Below are 23,703 nucleotides of genomic sequence, written 5' to 3' on the forward strand. Positions count from 1 at the left end.
GCATTACCTTATTCAAATACACATCAGCAGTTATGTTTGATGGAAAAAGATTGCTTAAATAATTTGCTTTACACTAATTGCACACCACACTCCTTCTCTACATCATGCAGAAGTTCTTGATGTGACAGATGCAGATTTTCAGAACTCCAACTTCAACTGTTCTGCAAGCTCACATATCCTGATAAAATGCAACCATGCTTCATCTGAATAAAAGAGCATTTCAGGATCAATCTTTTGATCACACAGAGAGAACAATAATCAATGACATAAAGTAACAGTATCTGAACTGCTCAGTTGTTGCCCTGTTATTACTTTGTAAGGTTTCAGTTTGAGGTTGTGCAAAGTTGTTTCTGTCAAACCAGTTTGAACTGCTAAATGGCTCACACTCTTAATTCAACTAGTTTATTCTTGGTTTGAAAGCTTGTTTTTTTATATTTTTTTATTATTTTTTGTGTAACATGGATCCAGTCTCTTAAAATGTCCTTATTAATCTATATCTACAATACTATATCAAACAATGGAAACTCTAGGTAGGAATATCAACTATGTAGGAAAAGACAGATAGTAAAGAAGACATGTCCAGTTGCAGACAGGTGCAATTAATACATGTAAGTCTATTTTAATTGTGCCTGTCTGTAGCTTCACATGTTTCTGGTAAGTAGCAATCTATACAATAGTATAATAACTGGAAACATACTGACTCATTTAGTATGAGGGCAAGCCAGTAAACTGCTTCAGACTCTACTTCAGCACAAATAAAAATTGTTGATCCTTCATGTACATCACAGTGAACAGAAACTACACACAGCAAAAAGAAAAACAATGTTTATGCAGTTGCATAGTAAATTAGCTACAACATGCACTGGTAACTGATATCAGCTTAATGGATGGAAGCATCATGCAGTGATCAGAGCCTGGGAGCAGAGGTGTTGGTAATTGCGCAGTGTTGGAGACAACATGTATACCTTACATGAAACACCCTGCATTTTATGATAATTTCTGTTACATCCACACTGATATACTGTAATCTGGCATCAATGCATCACCTCTGCCGGTTTTAGCATGGTGTACAAGTGTGGGGCAGAAGATAGGTTTTTGGTAGGACACTGGTCACAGAAATCTTCTCAGAGTGGACTACACATCAACTTTGCCCACACTTAGTAATGGTTGCCAACTAGGAAAGGCAGTGGGTTTTTCAGTTTTGAGCCAGCTATGTGATTGGTAGTGACATGTAAACCCTTTGGTTCCATCACGGCTTCCTATTGCTGCTAGAACATTTCTATGTGCTGGAGCCAGGTTCTGCTCCAGTCAGAATGGTAGATCATCAAAGGGTAACTGCTGTGAAACCATTACAAACAATAACTACCAGCATTTGATGGAAGTTCATGTTGATCTTCCATTGGTTTAGTTACATTGTAATGATGCTCAGTTCCACGTAAACAAGTGAACATACTGATTGTGTTTGTAAAATTTGACAGTATTTGAGCATGATCAGCTGTGCCATCATTTGCCTGTAAGTGATGATTAGTTCTCTGTTTGATATTTCAAAGTAAGGTGCCAAGCATTGTGGTACAGTATGCTAAATTTGTGTACTGCTTTTATTTTAAGACTGAAAAGAGAGTGCTAATAGTAATTTGTGCATTCTTCTCAATTAATTTACCCTGTAAATACTTCACCTCTGGGTGGGATATTATGACAAACTTCAGCTTGTTTTGTTCATTTGATGTATGCTCTTGAGTAGTGGGAAAGATGTAACTCTGATATCTTCTCTTAAATTATATGTATTTCTTTTAAGATGTTGTGACATGTGGAGTAATACTGCTTTCTTTCTGTTTTAGAGCTCTAAAACCTAATTGTTTTATTGTACCTATTTGTATCTTGTGGGACACCCAGTTGAGACCTGTGCCAAATGTAAATATGCCTATAACAGCTTCTGAATTAAGTTTTTCAGGATGATTCCTTGGTGTACTTTGTCAGTTATTGTTCCCCCCCTCTTGTAGCTGTAAATAAGTTGTGGGATGTAATTCAACTCTTGTTATAGGAATTCAGTTTTAGGCACAGAGGTCATTTTAAAGGAAAGTTTTGCTGATGTTTATACTGTCTGTTTTACTTATCAGCACCTTTAGGACTATTTTGATTCTCACAATGTCTAATTGTTTGTTTGACTTACTGGCACTTTTAAACTATTTTTATTTTGATATAATCTTATTTATTTTTTGGCACATTAAAACAGGTCAATAATTATCTTACAGGCAATTAGTTAATAATTAAGGAAGCTCAGATTACCAGTGTGTGCTTTATGTAATCTGTTGGAGTGAAATAAGTTGTAAACATTTTCTACTGAGTGTGGGCTCGGTCGCTTACCAGTGCTGGATCCCCAAATCCTTACCATTTCAATAGTAGGAGTGTATGGTTCAGATTATTTTATATTCACAATCTGTAATAGTCTCACAAGGTGATCACAAGTTTTTAGAGTAGTAATAATCTGCCAACACTGTCATCCAGTCTACATTTGTGAGGTATATTCCAGACAGAAATTATAATTTTGCTGCTCTTCATTTCAATGTGCAGGCAGTGTTCTGTTTCCAGTGGCATGATGTCATTATGCTTCTTATTACAGTTAATATAGGAGACTAATTCTGGGACCATGTCATTGTTGCTCTTATAGTTAAGTAATACCATTTTAGCTTTTTCCCTTTCTAACCTGAAAGGGCAAAACCCTGCACTTAATGTGGCTAATCTACTTCTCTCTGAGTGTGTCACATAATTGATCATTAGACATATAGAGGAGATTCTGTAACATAAGAAAACCATATGTATACATAAACTGTTCTTTACCACTTGAGGAGTCACTTTGTTTCTATAGTGCTCAATTATCCTGTTAAGAGCGGCTGCACAATTTTTCATTTGATACTGAAATTTAAAAAAAAACCTGTATCCAGGATCACTGCAGAACCACTTGAGTCTCAGATTTAAGCCCTCTATCTGGTTCAAAACCAGAGTAGTGCAACCAACTCTGTGATAAATGCTGCAAATTGCAAACCTTGCTTTCACTTCATAAGCATAGCATCCGGTTTGTAAAAATCCAGATGACAGGTGTCATTCATGCCAACACTATGTTCAATTCGCAATTGACACATTGTGCTCTCAATAGCTACCTACAGAGCCTCCTTCACATCTCATATGAGACTTCACAGCAAACATGTCATATGCACACTGTCGTCTCTACCCGTTTTCTCACATATTTTTCTGGACTTCCTTAATGGATTTATAGTTTTTGCTTCCAATGTGCTCTAAAAATTACATATTTGTCATCAATGTGTCCCTCTGCTATAATATGAAAGTAAGACTGCATTAATTCAAAACAGATGGCACGAATACCATAAAATTTTAGTTGCCCAGGTAAAACATCGTGGTACACAATGAATGGCCTTTACAAGGACACAGATTACATCAAGAGGGTTATTTTTTAGGTCTAGATGTTGGGGCTTCATTTGTATTATCATATATTTTTTGTGGAGACAGAAGCCAGATTGAGAATATTAATCAAGTTTGCTTTTGATCCATTTCTCAAACTTAAAAAAAAGTCAAGGAATTAAATGGATCCTTAATTATAGGTGTTGTCATATTTCAGTTATTTCAGTTTTGATATACAAACTTACTACTGCATATTTAAGTTTATAAAGAAATTTGCACTTAGTAATTGACTGATTACAAAGGTCAAAGATAGTTCTACCATTCCTTGGGGCTGTAGGAAGTCCATTGCTGGAGTAAATCTAATGCGTCCAGATTCCATTGTTTACTATGATATTCAATATTTTCTTCTACTATTAGGAAGTAATAACTGAAACTGGTGATCAATAATTTCAATGAGTTATCATTTCTCCCAAAGCTGTCATCTACAAACTCCACTTCATTTACCTCACTTTTTGTTTGTTTCTTGTATAATAAAGCTCAAACTGACTTTTGTAACTGAAGATATGCCAGTTCGAATCCTTGTGGTATAAAATTTTCACACACAGTATTTGGTCAGCAAGAGAAGGGGAGGTGGTGACATGAAGTTTCTGGTCACCAATCTCTGCGGCAGTGTCCTCTGCAGAGTCTCATGAGGTGAGGTTGTGAGACTCTGTTGATGGTGATCTATCTGTCAGATTGGGGCATTGAGCTCACTGGCGTTCTTTGCGCTATTCAAAGACACCTGGCATAAGAAGTCACCTTTATACTGCTAATGGCCTTGTCAAACAGGGCAGAGGAGTGGACAGAGGTGCAGGGCACTCTCTTTTCCTTGGGTTGGGAAACTGCCCATAAAAGGTGGAAGAATCAGCAATGGGCAATGGCTTGAGGACGCAAGGACTGCATTAAAAACACATAATGTGTATCCACAGGATATGTGGACTGTAGCTGAAAAAGTGTCATGATGATCTCTCCATTGGCAAAAGATTTTGGACTAGTCCTCTATTGAGATCTCCAGGAGAGGCTGACAAGGGGGAGGTTACTCTGAATAACAACAAAAGGATAACATTCTATGAGTCAGGGCATGGAATGCCGCATGTTTGAACATGGTAGGAAAGCTAGAAAATCTGAAAATGGAAATGCTAAGGCTCAATTCATTTATAGTGAATGTCAGTGACGTGAAATGGAAAGAAGACAAGGATTTCTGGTCAGATGGGTATTGGGTAATATCAACAGCAGTAGAAAATAGTATATTGGGGTAGGATTTTTATGAATAGGGGAGTAGGACAGAGTGTGAGATACTGCAAACAGTTCAGTGATAGGGTTGTTCGCATTAGAGTAAACACCAAACTAACACTGACAATAATTCAGGCATAGATGGCGAGGTCACAATCAAAATATGAAGAGATGAAAACAGTATATGAGAATACTGAATGGGTAATTCGGTACATAAAGGGAGACAAAAATCTAATAGTGTCAGAGGATTGGAATGTGGTTACAGAGGATGGAGTAGAAAAAGGGTTGCAGGAGAATATAGGCTTAGTAGTAGGAATGAGACAGGAGAAACACTAATTGGACCCCTCTCATAAATACAGCTGGCAAGGTCCTTGTTACTTTGTGACATGTTTCACATTTGTGAGCTAAAACAATGTAATCACTCACCACTGTGAGACTGAATGCACATGTGCACATGACATGGTAATAAAAGTATATAAGCAAAGCAGAGATGAATGGGCAATCATTCTAGTAATGATACAGGCTGCAGATAAGGAAATGCAGTGACATAAGCTGCTATGAGAAACAGCAGATTGTTACTGTCCAGCACTCGGAAACAACAAAGCTGGTCAGCTGTTTGCTTGCTACTGCTGTGGCATCTATAGAAAATAGTTGTAGTAGCAACAAAGTGTTGAACATTCCTGCCTGATCACAGAGTGCGGTCAGAGATTTGCACATTCTGTAAAGCAAACCTGACAGCTAAGTACAGTTGCTGGCGAAGGGACAAGTGTTACAGTCCACATTGTTAAATGTACACTGTTGAATATGGGGCTCCATATCAGACGACTCTATGTGTTCCCAAGTTGACCCAGTGACACTGTCAGTTATGACTGCAGTGGACATGGGATCACTGAAATTGATCCATGGATCAATGGAAATGTGTTGCCTATTTGGACGAATTACATTTGTTGTTGCTTTGGGAGATAGTCATGTCCAGATACAGGCTGTCTGGTCGAAATATAAACGATTTATTGCAGCAAAATAGCCATTGTAGTTATCCATTCGATTACAATCATTTGGGAGTGAATTCGAAATATACATCGCGCTACGGATGCAGGTCGCAGGGAGCTGTAACATGCTATGAGCAACATTCTCCTGGGCTTTCATGGAGCTTGTGGTAGTAATCGAAGCAACATGACAGCTGTGGACTACACGAACATTTTACAGACTATGCACATCCTTCCATACTTTGTCTGTTCACTGTTGGCGATGGCATCTTTCAGCAGGATAACTGTCCTTGTTACAAGGCCAAAATCTTGCTACAGTGTTTCGAAAAACATGTAGTGAACTCACGTTGCTGTCTCGCCCATCAAATTTGCTTCATTTAAATCCGATGATTCACATCTGGGAGGGCATCAGTCGCCAGCTGCGCGCCCAAAAACCACCGGCACATAATTTCGGGAATTGCGTCACCTGTGTGTAGGCATTTGGTGCTTCATGTAGTCCTGTAAACATACCCAGCACTTGTCGTACCTACGTCACGCAGAATCGATGCTGTATTGCATTTCACAGGTAAACGAACGTGGTGTTAACCAGGTGGTAATGATATTTTGGTTCTTCAGTATATATGTCATAAGATGTAGCGGATTCAATCATTCCTCATGGAGAAGGAATAACAGTAACCTTTTTGTTGTAGCTTAAGTTCTACCTGCCAATTTTTATTATATGCACGATGGCACTGGGAAACTAAGGCCTGCTTTTCAACAGCGGTGTGCAAACTGAAGTAGTCTCCTACGGCCTGGGTGATAATTTTAGTGCTCCAGTTATTAGTGAGATGCCACAGTTGTCAGAAATCCTCTCCGTGGCTTCTCAATTGCTTTCAAACAGCAGAATGATTCACATAGTGCAGAAATACTTGCTATGTCATCTTCCTTCTACAACCATTAGTTCGAATCTGCTTATCATAGGGTACATCATTTGACCACCAGGGTCAGGAATACATGTTCCCCAGTTTACGTCTGAATAAAAATCGGACCAGTGACAAAACGTTCAATGGATGTCAAACAGTGTTCCAAAGTTTGTGAGACATATTACTAGGACAAAAAGTCGTATCTGGACATTAAATGTCCGCTTGCCTTTAATTAAGAGCCTTCCCCTAATTATTCAGCTCTTATTAACATTCCTTACGTTTGTATCATCTTGTCTTTTATTTGTATACGGTCCCAAATAATTCCATATTTATACATTCAATTTGTGGCTACCGATTTCAGTGAGCAGTTCAGTAAAGCGCTCATTGAAGAGACCTGGCATTACTTTTTCTATTAAGCAAAGATCCCCTCTCCTTTCAGGATTCTTACAAGAATACTTCATTAGTTTACGTCGTTCAATGCGAATCTGCTGAATTTCAGCAAATTCTACATGGTGTTGAGCTAACTGAAAGACGTTGGTCTTCTCTGAATCAACTTTTTTACTCTAAAACGGTAGAACGCGTATCTCTTGATATTTGGTCTGAGCCGTTAACATATTGTTCTATTTCGGATGTTTTGACAAATATTACCATGAACCGGACAGCGGCTTGTTTCACATGTGATAGCCTCCCGTTTTCTTGAAAACGTTATGTACCGATGAAATATGTTAAATGGTTAATCGTCAGCTCATGTAAACCAACTTCTGGTACCACGTGACTTCTACGGCTTCCTGAATGCTTCCCAAACAAGGCCAGCTGCTTGTCATCGTTGGCTCACGAAATGTCATGATAACTGTTTATGTCGCCACCATCTGCATTCCATTGCTGGTAGCCATAAATTTGAGAGCGAGAAGGAAGGTGTAACAGAAAGATAAAGGTTTAACGATAGAGAAAAAGTGTCATGATTAATAAGGCAAGGTGATGTTCATGCTGACATTGCTTCTAAAGACAAGGCATACTTACACTTTTATTCTATTGCACGTTGACGTTTTTTGTTCTTTTTTTAGTAACTCTTGGTATCCCCGAGTAATCTGGCATGTCATTGGAAATATGCACGTCAAGAAACGGAGGAAACCATAATGCAGTTGATTCGAGCGGTAATTGCAAGTAAAAAAAAGTGGCACATTTGCGAGATTTGTTTATTTTCGCAGCTGTTTGTCGCAAAGTATAATACTATTGTCCACAACCATAGGCACAAAACTGAGCTGTCGGAAAATGTATGTCGCGATTTTATCCGTGTCGTTTCACAGGAGTGTAGGGCTACTTATGAATTTGGAGTCTTAAGGAACTTAGCCACCAGTTTTGATGTTTGAGGATACTCTATTATCAGAATTCTTCCTAGCCTGAAGAGTTCAGCCCGTGCCTAGAATTTGAACGCACATGAGTCTCGTAAGTCTCTCATCTCCGAGTGACTTACGAAATGGGAAACTTCGCCCAGTTCCTAAATGTGTCAAGCGAATGTAAAATCCTTCCAACCACTGAATCGTTCGTCCGGCGAAATTCGTACAACGCGTTTCGTCAACGAGGTTTTATCATCAGTTGCCTGGATATATTTTATTAAAAACTTTTTAATCCATTCTCAAAAGGTTGCATTGCGCTTTTATTTGCTAGTCAGTCTTCCACCGCACGTAACAGACGTCCACAAGTAATTTTTGCTATGATGGTTGGTACACGTACAAGTATTGCTCGAAGTGTAGGCGTTCCAGTGAGCAATAAAAAGAGAGAACGACGGAACATTCATAGTGCAAACAGCGAAAGGACGCTGCCTACGCAAATGAGTGACGCACGATGACTCAATGCGTCGTCTCCTGTCCGTGCGTTGAAGTCCCGGCGGCTGTGGCCATTCCACGTCAAACAGTAGTAACTTTGCGTGACAGTTGGTGTACACTTCCATGAACGAACCGCGCAAGGAAGCAACGGTACACGTACCTGGGTGTTCCTGTAGGAGCGTCTGGTCTATGTGGAAAGCAGGTCGCCGATTAACTGTTCTGATTTAGAGGCCTGGCAGCAGTTGTCCGCTCTGGCCCGAGTTCGTTGCCCTGGCATCCGGCATACGTTTACGCTCTCCTGATACACTCGCGCACTCGAAAAACACCCGCGCACAGGCACATCCCACTGTTCGCTTGGAACGAGAGCGTCTAGCCCTCTCTCGCAGGTAGAACCACGTCGACTGGATTCCTGTGCACGCGAGCGGCAGAGGCTGTGGGTGGGGGAACGCTGCCCCCCTACCTGTAGGTACAGTGTCCACACAAAGCAGAGAACGGCCGCGGGCCTTTACCTGAGGCGGCGGCGGCAGCACGCAGTCTCCATTCGGCGTGCTAATGGTGGGGGGACATACGCGACACTGCCGCTGCAACCGAAGTCGCCCGCAGCTACCGCCCTCCAGCTTGGCGACAAACCAGCCACACGCGGAGGATGCTACGTTCACCGGACTTGGATACTATGTGACGTCATTATGACGTATACACGCTACATCGAAAACGATAGAAACTGTATATCAACAATTCGACTTTTGTGAACTTTCGAGAGGTTGTGACAGGGTAGGGCTGTCCTCTGCGCCAGTCGTTTGTGAACAGTAGACTCCAAAGCTGACCTGAGTATATGATGACCAAACACATTGGTTCTCCGAGTAAAGACGGCCCGTCCACACACAACGATCTGTCTGCGCACATCACATCTGCGCAGACAGATCGTTGCGTGTGGACAGAAGATTTGCACTAACCTGAGATGTGTGCAAACCTGGAAGTTGGAGTTGGAGGTTTGAGCGAAACCTCTCAAATCTGTGCGTTCAAACAACGTCTGCGCAGACAAGTTGGAACGTGTGGACAGAAGACCGCCGCAAATCTGGCGCGAAACAGCTGTTTGCTCAGTCTAGTGTTTGTATTTGTGCGCACAGGGCATTAAAATGGCTGATACTCGTCAGTGTTCTCGAGAGTTTGTTAGTTCAAAATGGTTCAAATGGCTCTGAGCACTATGCGACTTAACTTCTGAGGTCATCAGTCGCCTAGAACTTAGAACTACTTAAACCTAACTAACCTAAGGACATCACACACATCCATGCCCGAGGCAGGATTCGAACCTGCGACCGTAGCAGTCCCGCGGTTCCGGACTGAGCGCCTGAACCGCTAGACCACCGCGGCCGGCAGTTTGTTAGTGAATTCATTGAAATATATAGAAACCACCCATGTTTGTGGTAGATTAAAAGTAAAGAATATAGTGACCGAGACAAAAAGACAGCACAATGCTCTAATTGAAAAATTGCGGGCAGTCGACGCCTCGGAAAACAGAATTAAAAAAAAAAAAAATCCGTTGCGAACTGTTTACCAAAAAGAGTTATCCAAAGTTCAGAAATCTAGAAGATCTGATGTAGGAGCAGATCAAGTATAGCAGCCAACATTATGGTATTTTGATCTGCTTGGCTTTCTTAAGGTTCGCCCTTCAAATCTCGCAGTAAATTTTACGTGAGAAAAGTGCTTTCGCTTTAGCAACCACTGTCTACTCCATTTTGACCGCTTTCTCTGTTTCCTGCGGTTGGTCTGAATGTTTTTTGCAACACAAGTTGCGAACACAGACCACATCAGAACTTCCTCCATTTCTGTAGTTCAAAATAACTGAATTAAATTTTTGACGTTTACAGGGAGAGTAGTCACTTGCCACTGATATTTCTTTTCTACACCGACAGATGGCGGGCGAGTAGTAGATTGGGGTTTGTGTCGTGTGAACACACCACATTTGCAGCGATCTTTTGCATGTACAGACATCTGCGCCGAAGTCTGAGCAGACAGATGGTTGCGTGTGGACCGGGCTTAAGAGACCTTTACTGGTGCCATCTTCTGCAAGCTGCATCCGGCAAAAGTAACGAGACTTCTACCTAGTTTAAGATATCCGCTCATGTTGTGATGCAATTCGTATTTTGCATAATCTTGTCTTAGCAAATTATACTGCTGACATAAACCACATTGACATGACGAGGTACATGTTAAAACTATTGTGGTTGTATACATGACATACAGTACGTCTGGTTTATCATACCACTATGGAATGCTTTGACACTGCATTCAATCATTTCATACGTCAATCAGTACTAGACACTAACCTTTTGTTAAGATTACATTGAGAAATCCACTTCCCCTCGTATTTCATCTCCGGTCAGCGATTTTTCTTCAACAATGCCTCATATTTTTCTTTTTAAGTTCGAAATTCAATCATTCTACACACTAGTCATTACTGGACACTAAGGTACCTGTCTCTGCGACCCGAGTGTAAAATTCCTTGGAATTATGGTTGATAAAAGACTATTTGGGATGGACATATAAATCATTTAGCTAACAAACTTGCACGAGTTCTCTTTCAGCTATATAAATTAAGAAGAAAAAGTCAGCAAGAGTATGCTGCTACAATCTAATATGTACTGACAAGACCAATTGTATGAAACCATACTAAAATGTTAATAATAAATAAATATTATTTTCGGCGTAAGCATTCAATACAACTATCACACAATCTAATCTGGTCGGGACATAAGAAGACTTCACTTTTTTACGAACGTGTTGTCTGTGGTGTTTTCAAGGCCACGGTCAGGAATATTTCTATTAATATCCAGCTCTTTTATTTTGACGAAATACATATACGCTACCACATTGAGCTGTTTTCAGAATCGCACGTGTCAAAACAAACCACTAGCTGCCGACATTTTAGAATCTCGAACGTTCGTAAAAGTCGATAGGTGTGTTAATCGACTAAAGCGTATATACGTCATAATGACGTCACATCATATCCATGTTGGATGAAATTAGCATCCTCCGCCACACGCACACGATGGTTCCTTTCTCTGCGAGAGCCACCTGAAGCCCGTTCCACACGCAAGGATCTGCGTAGATATCGGCGCAGATGTCTGTACATGCAAAAGATCGCTGCAAATGTGGTGTGTTCACACGACACAAACCCCAATCTACTACTCGCCCACCATCTGTCGGTGTAGAAAAGAAATGTCAGTGGCAAGCGACTACGCTCCCCATAAACGTCAAAAATTTAATTCAGGTATTTTGAAATATAGAAATGGAGGAAGTTCTGTTGTGGTCTGTGTTTGCAACTTGTGTTGCAAAAAACATTCAGACCCACCGCAAGAAACAGAGAAAGCGGTCAAAATGGTGTAGACAGTGGCTGCTAAAGTGAAAGCACTTTTCTCATGTAAATTTACTGCGAGATTTGAAGGGCGAACCTTAAGAAAGCCAAGCAGATCAAAATGCCATAATGTTGGCTGCTATACTTGATCTTCTCCTACATCAGATCTTCTAGATTTCTGAACTTTGGATAACTCTTTTTGGTAAACACTTCGCAACGGATTTTTTTTTTTAATTCTGTTTTCCGAGGCGTCGACTGCCCGCAATTTTTCAATTAGAGCATTGTGCTTTCTTTTTGTCTCGGTCACTATATTCTTTACTTTTAATCTTCCACAAACATGGGTGGTTTCTATATATTTCAATGAATTCACTAACAAACTCTCGAGAACACTGACGAGTATCAGCCATTTTAATGCCCTGTGCGCACAAATACAAACACTAGACTGAGCAAACAGCTATTTCGCGCCAGATTTGCGGCGATCTCCTGTCCACACATTCCATCTTGTCTGCGCAGATGTTTGAACCCACAGATTTGAGAGGTTTCGCTCAAACCTCCAACTCCAACTTACAGGTTTGCACACACCTCAGGTTGGTGAAATCTTCTGTCCACACGCACGATCTGTCTGCGCAGATGTGATGTGCGCAGACATTTGTGCAGACAGATCGTTGTGTGTGGACGGGCCTTTAAGTTTCCACAAACTATCACTCGATGGCGGTAATGAGATGTGACTAGGGTGGCCAGATGCAATTGTTTAAAAAGGAGGACAAATAGCTTCAAAAAGGAGGACAAAGGAAGAAAAAAGAGGACACATCAAACGGGTCAACTGGAGATGAGGATACCAGTCGTCAGCTTTGGACAAGTCATGTGACTGCCGGGAATTACCGGTAAAACTAGTAGTTGGTCAGGTGGTGGTTAACTGAGTAATATAAAAAAAAAATTAAAGATATTGATTGTGGTGACTGTGTGGCGTCAAGTGTTTTGTTATGTCAACAACACGGAATTGTTTACAAAGCGAAAAACGTAAGACCATTCACCTCCCTTCATTCGACGCACCTCTACCAACATCTACAATTCAAACAGCAGCTGAAGAAATGTAAACTGCACTTTAAACTTCCGAACACAAATAAAATGAATGACTATGAAACAATGAAATAAAACCATGACAGTTAATGTGTCGAGTTATTTCTTACCTTTATTGGCCACTGAGACGTAAATTCCAGCTCCACATATCTTACATTCCGCTTCAGATTCATTTCTCCCTTTCTTGAAAGCCGGATATTTGCAGGAAAGGACATCACAAAATGTACACTTTCGTCTAGGCATAGCCAAATATTTTACGTAACTCACTCGGTTAAAAATTACACTCACAAATCACACGTGCACTACAGGAAGCCAATCCAATACAAAGCGAAGATACGAAACGAAAATTTTAAATAATCGATATTTTCTTTCGCTTATAGGTCGATCAACGATAACATCAACTTGTTTATCACGAAGGCTGTGCGAATAGTTAAAGTATTTAAGAAAAGAGCAATAGAACGGGACGAATTGTAAATTTAACTGTATTTCGCTCAACTTTGCGAAAAAGCCGGACACTGTAAAAATCCGCCCGGACCCCGGACAAAGAGCTAAAAAGGATATGTCCGGATTAATCCGGACGTCTGGTCACCCTAGATGTGACATTACCATTCTTCGCATTGTCATCTCCGGACAACGCTTTTTCCTGGCGCCTGAGCTTTAATTGTAGCCCAGTATTCCCTCATTTCTTTCCTGTGCTGTTCCTTCCACGCTTCAGTCCACATTTTGCCAGTTCATATTTGCGGCCCTACGTGGAATCCAACGTGGTCTTGGAATGCGTTTATCGCTAGCCTCTACAGCTTGCAGGTTTTTTTCCACCTCGGCAAACCACACCTTCTATGTTTTCCTGTTGAGAAAGTAGTGGAAGATCCGACCGCTCAACCTTGTAGGATTCATATGGGCAATGTGCCTACAAAAACAATCGTCGTCATATGGATAGTGTCTGCGATCTTTTCTGCATTGTATATAATTCATACAGTATTGATTGCCTATAATTTACATGATCTTCAACGGCTCGTCAACGTAGTAGGAGACTACAACAGTAATCCAGTAATCTAGGCCTGAATATCAGTACAAAAACGACCTACTTTATGAATGTCACAAGATGGCCCGACTACTTTACAAAGGCAAATCTACGATTCAATGGTTCCTTGATACAAAGAGTAGACAAGTTTAAGTAGTTCAGAACGTGAAGATTGAGGATCAGACATGGAGATAAAATGTCGCATAGAGAACGCTCGTAATGATTTAATAAATTTGAAGAAAATTTTCACAAGTACAGATCTAGACCTAAATCTTACTGATCGTTTTATAAGATGCTACAACTGTCCTGTTCTTCTATACGGTTTTGTAGGATTGGCGCTAAATATGACAATTTACAATTTGTACAGAAACCAGATGGCAGTTATAAGACTCGAGGGAAATGAAAGGGAAGCAGTGGTTGGGAAGGGAGTGAGACAGGGTTGTAGCCTATCCCCGATGTTATTCAATCTGTATATTGAGGAAGCAGTGAAGGAAACAATAAGAAAAATTTGGAGTAGGTACTAAAATCCATGGAGAAGAAATAAAAACTTTGAGGTTCGCCGATGACATTGTAATTCTGTCAGAGACAGCAAAGGACTTGGAAGAGCAGTTGAACAGAATGGACAGTGTCTTGCAAGGAGGGTATAAGATGAACATCAACAAAAGCAAAACGAAGATATTGGACTGTAGTCGAATTAAGTCTGGTGATGCTGCGTGAATTAGATTAAGAAATGAGACACTTAAAGTAGTAAAGAATTTTTGCTGTATGGGGAGCAAAATAACTGATGATGATCGAAGTAGAGAGGATACAAAATGTAGACTGGCAATGGCAAGGAAAGCGTTTCTCAAGAAGAGAAATTTGTTAATATCGAGAATAGATTTAAGTGTCAGGAAGTCGTTTCTGAAAGTATTTGTATGGAGTGTTGCCGTGTATGGAAGTGAAACGTGGACGATAAATAGGTTAGACAAGAAGAGAATAGAAGCTTTCGAAGTGTGGTGCTACAGAAGAACGCTGAAGATTAGATGGGTAGATCACATACCTAATGAGGAGGTATTGAATAGAACTGGAAAGAAGAGAAATTTGTGGCACAACTTGACAGGAAGAAGGGATCGGTTGGTAGGGCATATTATGTGGCATCAAGGGACACCAATTTGGTATTGGAGGGCAGCGTGGAGGGTAAAAATCGTAGAGGGAGACCAAGACATGAATACACTAAACAGATTCAGAAGAATGTAGGTTGCAGTAGGTACTGGGAGATGTAGGAGCTTGCACAGGATAGAGTAGCATGGAGAGCTGCATCAAACCAGTCTCAGGACTGAAGACCACAACAACAACAAAATGCCAAAAGCAAGAAGTAGAGAGGCCTCTGACATGTGAATTTACCGCAGTATGTTCAAAGTACTATGACCAGCACGAGTAACAAAAATTGAGGAAAATTCAGAACGTTTAAAAGAAGAAAAACTGCATAACTTGGACACAAGTACATCACTACATTGCAGTTCATATTAAATGCCTGGCAGATCATTCTTCGAACCACCTTCAGGCTATTTCTCTACCGTTCCCTTCTCAAACAGCGAGTGGGAAAAATGAGCACATAAATATTTCTGTACGAGCTCTGATTTCTCTTATTTTATTACGATCATTGTTTCTCCAGATGCAGATTGGCAACAATAAAATTTTCTCACATTCACAGGAGAAAGTTATTTATTGAAATTTCGTGGAAATATCTCGCCGCAGCGAGAACGCCTTCGTTTTAGTGAATGCCATCCCAACTCGCTTATCATTTAAAAAATGTTTCAAACGGCTCTGAGCACTATGGGACTTAACATCTGAGGTCATCAGCCCCCTAGAACTTAGTACTAGTTAAACCTAACTAACCTAAGGACATCACACACACCCATGCCCGAGGCAGGATTCGAACCTGCGACTCTAGCGGTCGCGCGGTTCCAGACTGAAGCGCCTAAAACCGCTCGGCCACACCGGCTTGCCGTCCTCATGTGTTACGTCTCATGCAACAGAATCATGGCGCTATTTTTCAGCAGGACAGTCCTCGCAAACACAGCCCTCTATTTCGCGACAATACAGAACGATCACCAAATATATACTTCAACCGTTGATACTACAAGAGATGGCCGAGGGTAAAAGAAGAAAACGGAGAAGAGCCGGCAGATGTGGCCGAGCGGTTCCAGGCGCTTCAGTCTGGAACCGCGCGACCGCTACGGTCGCAGGTTCGAATCCTGCCTCGGGCATGAATGTGTGTGATGCCCTTAGGTTAGTTAGGTTTAAGTAGCTCTAAGTTCTAGGGGACTGATGACCTCAGATGTTAAGTACCATAGTGTTCAGACTCATTTGAACCATTTGAACGGCGAAGAAAAATATGTTTGTTAGATAACATAAAGCCGTGGACAGGATGCCAAAGTGCGGACCAAATACTAAATACAGCGGTTCATCAAATAAAGACACATTGTGTAGTCACCAACATCCATTAATGGATAAGTAGAAGAAGAAGAAGAAGACAGACTTCATGATTGTGTTGTGTCCTGAATTTCCCATTGGGCCTAAGATTTTTCTCAAAATCAGTCTTTTATTTCTCACTTATCGATCACATCTTCTGTACTCATAGCAAAGAATTCTGCGGCATACAAGGCCTCAGGTCTTATTGTAGGGCATTAACGTCGTGTCTTGACATTAATTGATATTTTCTTGAAGACACGTTTGTTTAGTTGATATACTGATTATATTTTCTATCTACTTTCCTAGATATTACAACTTCTCCGTCCGTTTGATTTACTCTTCTTTTATCTCTGGTATTCTAGGTGGTGACTTGACGTTTGTAATAAATTCAGTTTTCCCAAAGGAGACCAGGAGTCCCGCCTCAGTAAGTTCTGGCTTTAATTCATTGATGTTTCTGCAGCTGCGTCTAGCGAATCACGAAAAAAATGTGTGGTCATCTACAAAGGCCAGGTAGTCAACGGTCGAATTCACGTGTCTGTAGCCAAGCCTGACTCCATTTTCAACACCTTTGTCATTTATTCCTTTTCGCCAGTTTCGGATCGCTTTCAAGTGAACAGTTGGGAAGCAGTGATTAGTGTCCATCTGCTTGCCTTACTCCCGACCTGATTTCAAAGGCATCTGAATTCTCTCCCATAAGCTTCAGTTTGGAGGCGATGTCAGTAAGAATCCAAATTCTTTGAGGATTACGAGAAGAGTTATTCGATCAATTGCATCATAAACCTTTTTTATATCTACGAAGGCCACTACGAAATTCTTACTTATACATTTGAGGTAGGGAAGTACACATTTAAGAAATCACCGTTGTTTTCAATTTCGTCATTTGTTACAGTAGCAGCCTAGAGTTGCATCGCAGTCTATAATCCACTAAAGAAAGGAAAGAATGCTTAAGGTACGTCTCAATCCCCTACGAACTATTCACCTTGAGGAGGTGGGGCGGCTTGCGTATCTCAGCTATACAGAAAGCCATATCGTAGGTGAGCCATAACAGGGGGCTATATGTCGTGTGACTAGGGTATCCCCTTGGGTAGAATGTTCGCCGGGTGCAAGTCTTTCGATTGGACGCCACTTCAGCGACTTGCGCGTCGATGGTTATGAAATGATGATGATGATTAGGACAACACAACACCCAGTCCCTGAGCGGAAAAAAAATCTCCGACCCAGCCTGGAATCGAACTCGGGCCCTTAAGATTGTCGTTCTGTCGCGCTGAACACTCAGCTTCCGGGGGCGGACGGAGATAAATGTGGAGAGGCCAAACTGCCTAAAGGTTCCTGAAGAGGAGCAGCAGCCCTTTCGTAATTGCAGGGGCAACAGTGTGGGTGACTGACTGATCTGACCTTATAACATTAACAAACATGGCCTTTCTCTACAGGCACTGCAAACGGCTGAAAGCAAGCAGAAACTACACTTACGATTTTTTCCCCTGAGCCAACCGGGGTGGCCGAGCGGTTCTAGGCGCTACAGTCTGGGACCACGCGACCTCTACGGTCGCAGGTTCGAATCCTGCCTCGAGCATGGACGTGTGTGATGTCTTTAGGTTAGTTAGGTTTAAGTAGTTCTAAGTTTTAGGGGACTGATGACACAGAAGTAAAGTCCCATAGTGCTCAGAGCCATTTGAACCATCTTTTTTCCCTGAGGTCATGCAGATCCACTGTATGGTTTAACCATGATATCCGCACTTGTGTAATATACTCTGAAGATCAAGTAGTTCCCATTGGGATCTCTGAGCCTGGATTACACGCGGTTGTTGTCATCAGGAAAAACAAGACTGAAATTCTACAGGACGGAGGATTGAATGTTAGATCCGTTATTCGGGTAGGTAGGTTAGAGAATTTGAAAATGGAAATGGGTAGTTTGAAGTTAGATGTAGAGGGCCTTAATGAAGTGCACTGGCACGAAGAACAGGACTTTTTGCGGAATCAGTACAGGGTTATCAACATAAAATCAGACAGGGGTGACGCAGGATTGGGTATAATAATTAGCAAGAACATAGGAATGCGGGTAAGCTACGACGAACAGCATAGAGAACACATTATTATAGCCGAAACAGACACGAAGCCAACAGCCACCACATCAGCACAAATTTATATACCTAACTACCTCTGCAGATGATGAAGAGATTGAAAGAATGTATGTTGAGATAAAAGAAATTATCCAGATAGTTACGGGTGACAAAAGTTTAATTGTGCTGGGTGACTGCAATTCGGTAGCAGCAAAAGAAAAAAAGTGACGAAAACATAATAGAAGGATATGGACTAGGGGAGAGGGATGACAGAGGAAGCCGCCTGGTAGAATTTTGTAGGTAGCACAATTTAATCGGCGCTAACATATGACTCACGAATCATAAAAGAGTTTGTATACGTGGAAGATACCTGGGGGCACTGGAAGATTTTAGATTGATTGTAGAATGGCACGACAGAGATTTTGAAACCAAATTTTAAGCTTTAAGGCATTTCCAGGTACAAATATGAACTCTGAGCAAGATTCATTGGTTATGAACTGAACTGCAAACTGAATCTGAAGAAGTTACAAAAATGTTGAAAATGAAGGAGACGAGACCTGGATAGATTGAAGGAACCAGAGGTAGCTGAGAGCTTCAGATGTAGCATTAGGCAACGTCGAACTGAAACAAGGGAAAGGAATAAATGAGAAAACGAATGGATAGCTTTGAAGGATAGAGTTCTTTTGATAATTAAGGAGATATTGAATTTGATGGACAAAAGGAGAGATATAAAAATGCATCAAATGAAATAGGAGAAAGGGAATACGGACATCCAAAAAATGAGACTGACAGAAAGTGCAAAATGGCTAAGCAGGAATGCATTTAAACACGTTCAGATGTCTTGATAACAATTTTGTTACTACAACTGCTTGCAGGAGTGTTTGAAGGGCAAATGCTAGACTGTAGAAGCACTCATAACTAGGGGAAAGACATTCTGAGAAAGAAGAAGCAATTGTGTGAATACCCAAATAAGCAAATAAGTGAAATCTGTAGCGCCTGTGTTGTTCAGAAGTACTTTGCAATGTTCCTTCAAACATGCATGCTACTGCGAATACATTTCATGTATTTCTTAACGGCCGTAGTCGCCGCAGTGTCTGTTCCTTCCAACATACATGGTACTTCCGAGCAGCACAGGCACCGCAATATCACATTTATTAGCTGATACCGGGCAAATTATCTTCAATTAAAATGTCTCCGCCGTACGGGAATGCACATGATGAATGTACCAGTGCAGTTTGTAGAAACATGCTTGACGACCTATAGAAGTTTTGGTGTGCTCGTTGGGCGTGCCCAGAGATATCCTAATGTTAAGTCAACCGCTTGCGATAAGCGGAAAATCCAGGTTCGAGTCCCGATCCGGCACACATTTTCATTGTTGTCATTCCATTATATAGCTGATGGTTGTCCATATTCGCAACTGCGAATACATTTCATGGAAATCTGAACGGTGAAATGAGAATATACTGGGGAACAAGTTTGAGGACAATGTTACAGGTAGAGAAGAAGAATTAGGTGAAGATGAGATGGGAGATAAGATACTACAAGAAGAATTTGCAGACGATGTGATCTCTGATTTATTTATTCTTTTATGTCACCTGACAAGGTAAATATAGCCTGTTTGGTTGACTGTCCTTTTTGAAATCCATACTGCGTGCTGCTGAGTACATTTTCTCGTACTAAGTATGTATACAGACTAATGTATATCACCTTATCCTGAATTTTTGAAAATACTCCCAGTAATGAGAGGGGTCGTGAAACCTTATTGACGTTTCGTCTTCTTTCTTGCGAAGTGGCTACGTAGCAGGACAGTTGATATTTTTAAAAGTATTGGGAATACGTTATATCGACATTAAAAAAATATCATTATTGTCTCTCGATATATAAAAAACAGCCATCGATACATTGATATATCAATCGAAGAAATATCGAAGTACGGGCCCATAAAACAATGTGCTGCACATTGTAAATATCCTGCCAGTTTTTAGAGCTGTATATTTAAGTACTGATTTATTATTAGATATTCTGTACAAAAACAAGCTAAGTACCTGCTTATCTCTCTTAGAGCAAGAATTGAAAGAATAACGGTGTACGTTCGTACTTAGCGATAGCCACTTTGCTAACAATGATAGCTCAAGAAAGTGTCACAATAAAAGGTGTCCGATAGGTCCGTTGTTCGATACATCACATATCGGATTTGTCCGGAAAACTTCATGACGACTTTTCTGTTTTTTCATTGCTGCAAAAACACCAGCGACGTAGCAGTAGCAGTGTCAAAACTGCGTGAAGTGAAAGTTGCAGTTTCTGCTTGTATCGCCGAGCGCCGATTACGCCAGCATATCCCCTCACACGTTTCCGCCCACCGCGAAGACCAATCTTGTCATTTAGCAAATGTTTTTGAAGAACGCAGATGTGAAGAAATAGCACACTAGCTGCGTTAAGAATTGTTTTTTAGCGCAACTGGTGTGATATTTCTTCACATTGGAAATCTTGTTACATTCATACCGTCAACGCTCAGCGCAATCGGACTTATTTGTGCCACGTATACTTGCTTCACGCAGTCACGGAGAAAGTCTCGACGTGGTGAAAGCTGAAAAAGTAGTAAGACTCCTTCACACTGCAACACTAAAATTATATTCTACTATCATTTCAACGGAACAATTCCAAGTATTTGTCGAAAATTGCGAAAAAAGTACAATATAAAATAAAAACATCGGCACTCGATATTGCCGTTTGATATCGATATATTGGAGAATATGATATTGTTGATGTATATCGATACGTTCCTCGTCTGAGACCGATACATCGATATACTGAAATTTTATTAACAGCCCTACTAGGCAAAAGTGTATTTAAATCCCTCTGGGAAAGGAGCTCTGTGAAGGATTCTTTACACAAGTAACTCAAATGGGCTGGTGAATGTTCTCCCACGCGATCCAATACTGTCTCCTCAAATTCTACTATGCAATGTGTTCCTTTTAGAGAATCTTATACACCTCCCAATGGGTTGAAAGATGAAAATTTTTCCTATGTTTACATCCATGCAGATAAATTTCTTCTAATTACGATAATGTCTACTGCAATTTTTTTCTGTTTACATTCGTCCCGCTTTTTGGGCACTAGTTCCTACTGCTCCATACATCAAGTGCATGTCTTCAAATTCCTCTAACGAGTAATATCTCTCCTTCCAAATCCAGTTATGAAATCACCACTAGTAGCCATTTAACAAGGCACAAGAACAGATGTAAAAATAAACTAGCCGACATGGAAGGCAGATGGGCATCATCGCAACTTATCAATGAAAAACGGTTTCAAACCCGACAGGAAATACTAGTCAGTGAATGAATCTCCATCTCAACCACTTCCATGGGAAACATTGCGAAGGGAGCCACAATCAATGGACATTTATGATCTTATATCTCGCAACACGCCATTGCTCATAGCGACACATGAAGCTGCACGCCTTCAAAACAACATAGAAACTGGACGAATAGCGAATTTATCGCTTTTCAAATAATGCAGTGCATCTAGTACACTGACGGCCCAAAATATGGATATCTCCAAGAGGAACTACCATTCCGCCGCCAAGAACTACCTGCAAAATTCCGAGTGACTGTATTCAACGTAGATCCGCAACAATTTCGATGTTGTCTATTTATTGGTCCTACGATATTATTTTTTAAAAAAAAGCAATTTACGGAATGTTAACAACAGGTCAATCATTTTCTACTCACCATATACCATAACTATGAATTTATTAAATGAGAAAATCACAGTTTCCACTTCGGCTTATTTTTCCCTTATTTGCGAAGTTTTATCCAACGTATATACGCGACTGGCCAATTTCGGCTCCATAGGTCATTTTAAATAACTAGGTAGAAATTAGCCACCTGTGTACATGCATTGAATAAAACTTAGCAAATAGAGTAATAAACGATGTGGCCGAGCGGTTCTAGGCGCTTCAGTCCGGAACCGCGCTGCTAGTACGGTCGCAGGTTCGAATCCTGCCTCGGGCATGGATGTGATGTCCTTAGGTTGGTTAGGTTTAAGTAGTTCTAAGTCTAGGGGACTGTTGACCTCAGATGTTAAGTGCCATAGCGCTTAAAAAAAAAAAAAAAAAAAAAAAAAAAAAAGAGTAATCAATGGTCGACGTGGAAACTTTGACGTCATCATTTAGTAATAGCAATTGCTTATCCTACTGTTCATTGATTACTGCGACAGAAAAATGAAGTTAATGTGACAACGTAGTTTCCGCATATACTGAAACCGAGTGAGGTGACGCAGTGGCTAGAACACTGGACTCGCATTTGGGAGGACGACGGTTCAAATCCTCGTATGACCATACAGATTTGGGTTTTCCGTGAGTTTCCTAATACGCTCTAAGCAAATGCCGGGATTGTTCCTTTGGAAGGGTACGGCCGCCTGGAAAGATCTCGAAGTCGACGGGACGCTAAACCCTAATCTTCCTTCCTAATTTTCGTACACTGAACAAAGAGGGCAGTGGGTAAGAAACTTATTAAGTATTTTAAGAAACAGGTAGAAGAATCGATATGGAATAACAACAACTTCGTAAGATGTTACTGTGATATCTTCAATTGTATAGCCATCTTATCAGGTACTTCTTACTGTGATGAGGCTAAGAAAATTGTCGACATGCAGTTGATGATCTGCCTACCATCATTATTACTGTGATGTTTATATACAACAAAATTATCTTCGTTACTCACGACGTGTGAGGGAGTAGACAAAGAAAAGTGATATACCTTTGTTGCTACAATCGTGTCTTATGCCGAGCTAAATGGTTGCTTGGTAGGGCCCATGGATGGAAGCAAGTGTAAGGAAGATGTCTAGTTGCTTCGTATCTTCCCAATCTGGTGGCGCTGCACCGTTGCATTCCGCCTCATCCCCGAGACGTTTAGGAAGGAATGCGTAGCCGCATACCCTTACCTCCTCCCACATACCTCAACGAGGTCTGGGAGTGAAACTCTGTGATGCGTGGTACAACGTTGTCGGATACAGCTTGCATCACGTACATCAATTTTTCTCTCTACAATTCCTATTTTATTATTATTGTTATTATTATTATTTGCGAATTAGCCCATTACGAATACGCAAAGTACTTAGAGAGGGGAATTTAACTTCCTTTGTGCACAAATGTCTTTCATTTTCTTCAGATAAATTTTGATTTCGCCAATCCGTTTCACTGTGTCCGTTTTGGCTTTTGGTTCTGTTGAAAAAAAATCGACTATTTCTTTTGTAATCTGTCTATGTACTCTTTGAATCCGTCCGCAGAATATTAACTTGCTTTTTCTAGTGTCACTATGTTTGAGTAT

The 23,703-nt window shown here is 40.8% G+C and overlaps 1 protein-coding gene across 1 annotated transcript in view; it reads right to left on the reverse strand.

Moving 5' to 3' along the window:
* Positions 1-9,031, reverse strand: part of LOC126354602 (uncharacterized) — a 48,540-nt gene extending 39,509 nt beyond the window's left edge. The window contains exon 1 of the mRNA XM_050004353.1: positions 8,564-9,031. The gene's annotated coding sequence lies outside the window, so the exon portion shown is untranslated. The remainder of the gene's footprint in view (positions 1-8,563) is intronic.
* Positions 9,032-23,703: the final 14,672 nt, after the last annotated feature.

Source organism: Schistocerca gregaria, chromosome 3 (genome assembly GCF_023897955.1).
Source record: "Schistocerca gregaria isolate iqSchGreg1 chromosome 3, iqSchGreg1.2, whole genome shotgun sequence".
NCBI lineage: Eukaryota > Metazoa > Arthropoda > Insecta > Orthoptera > Acrididae > Schistocerca > Schistocerca gregaria.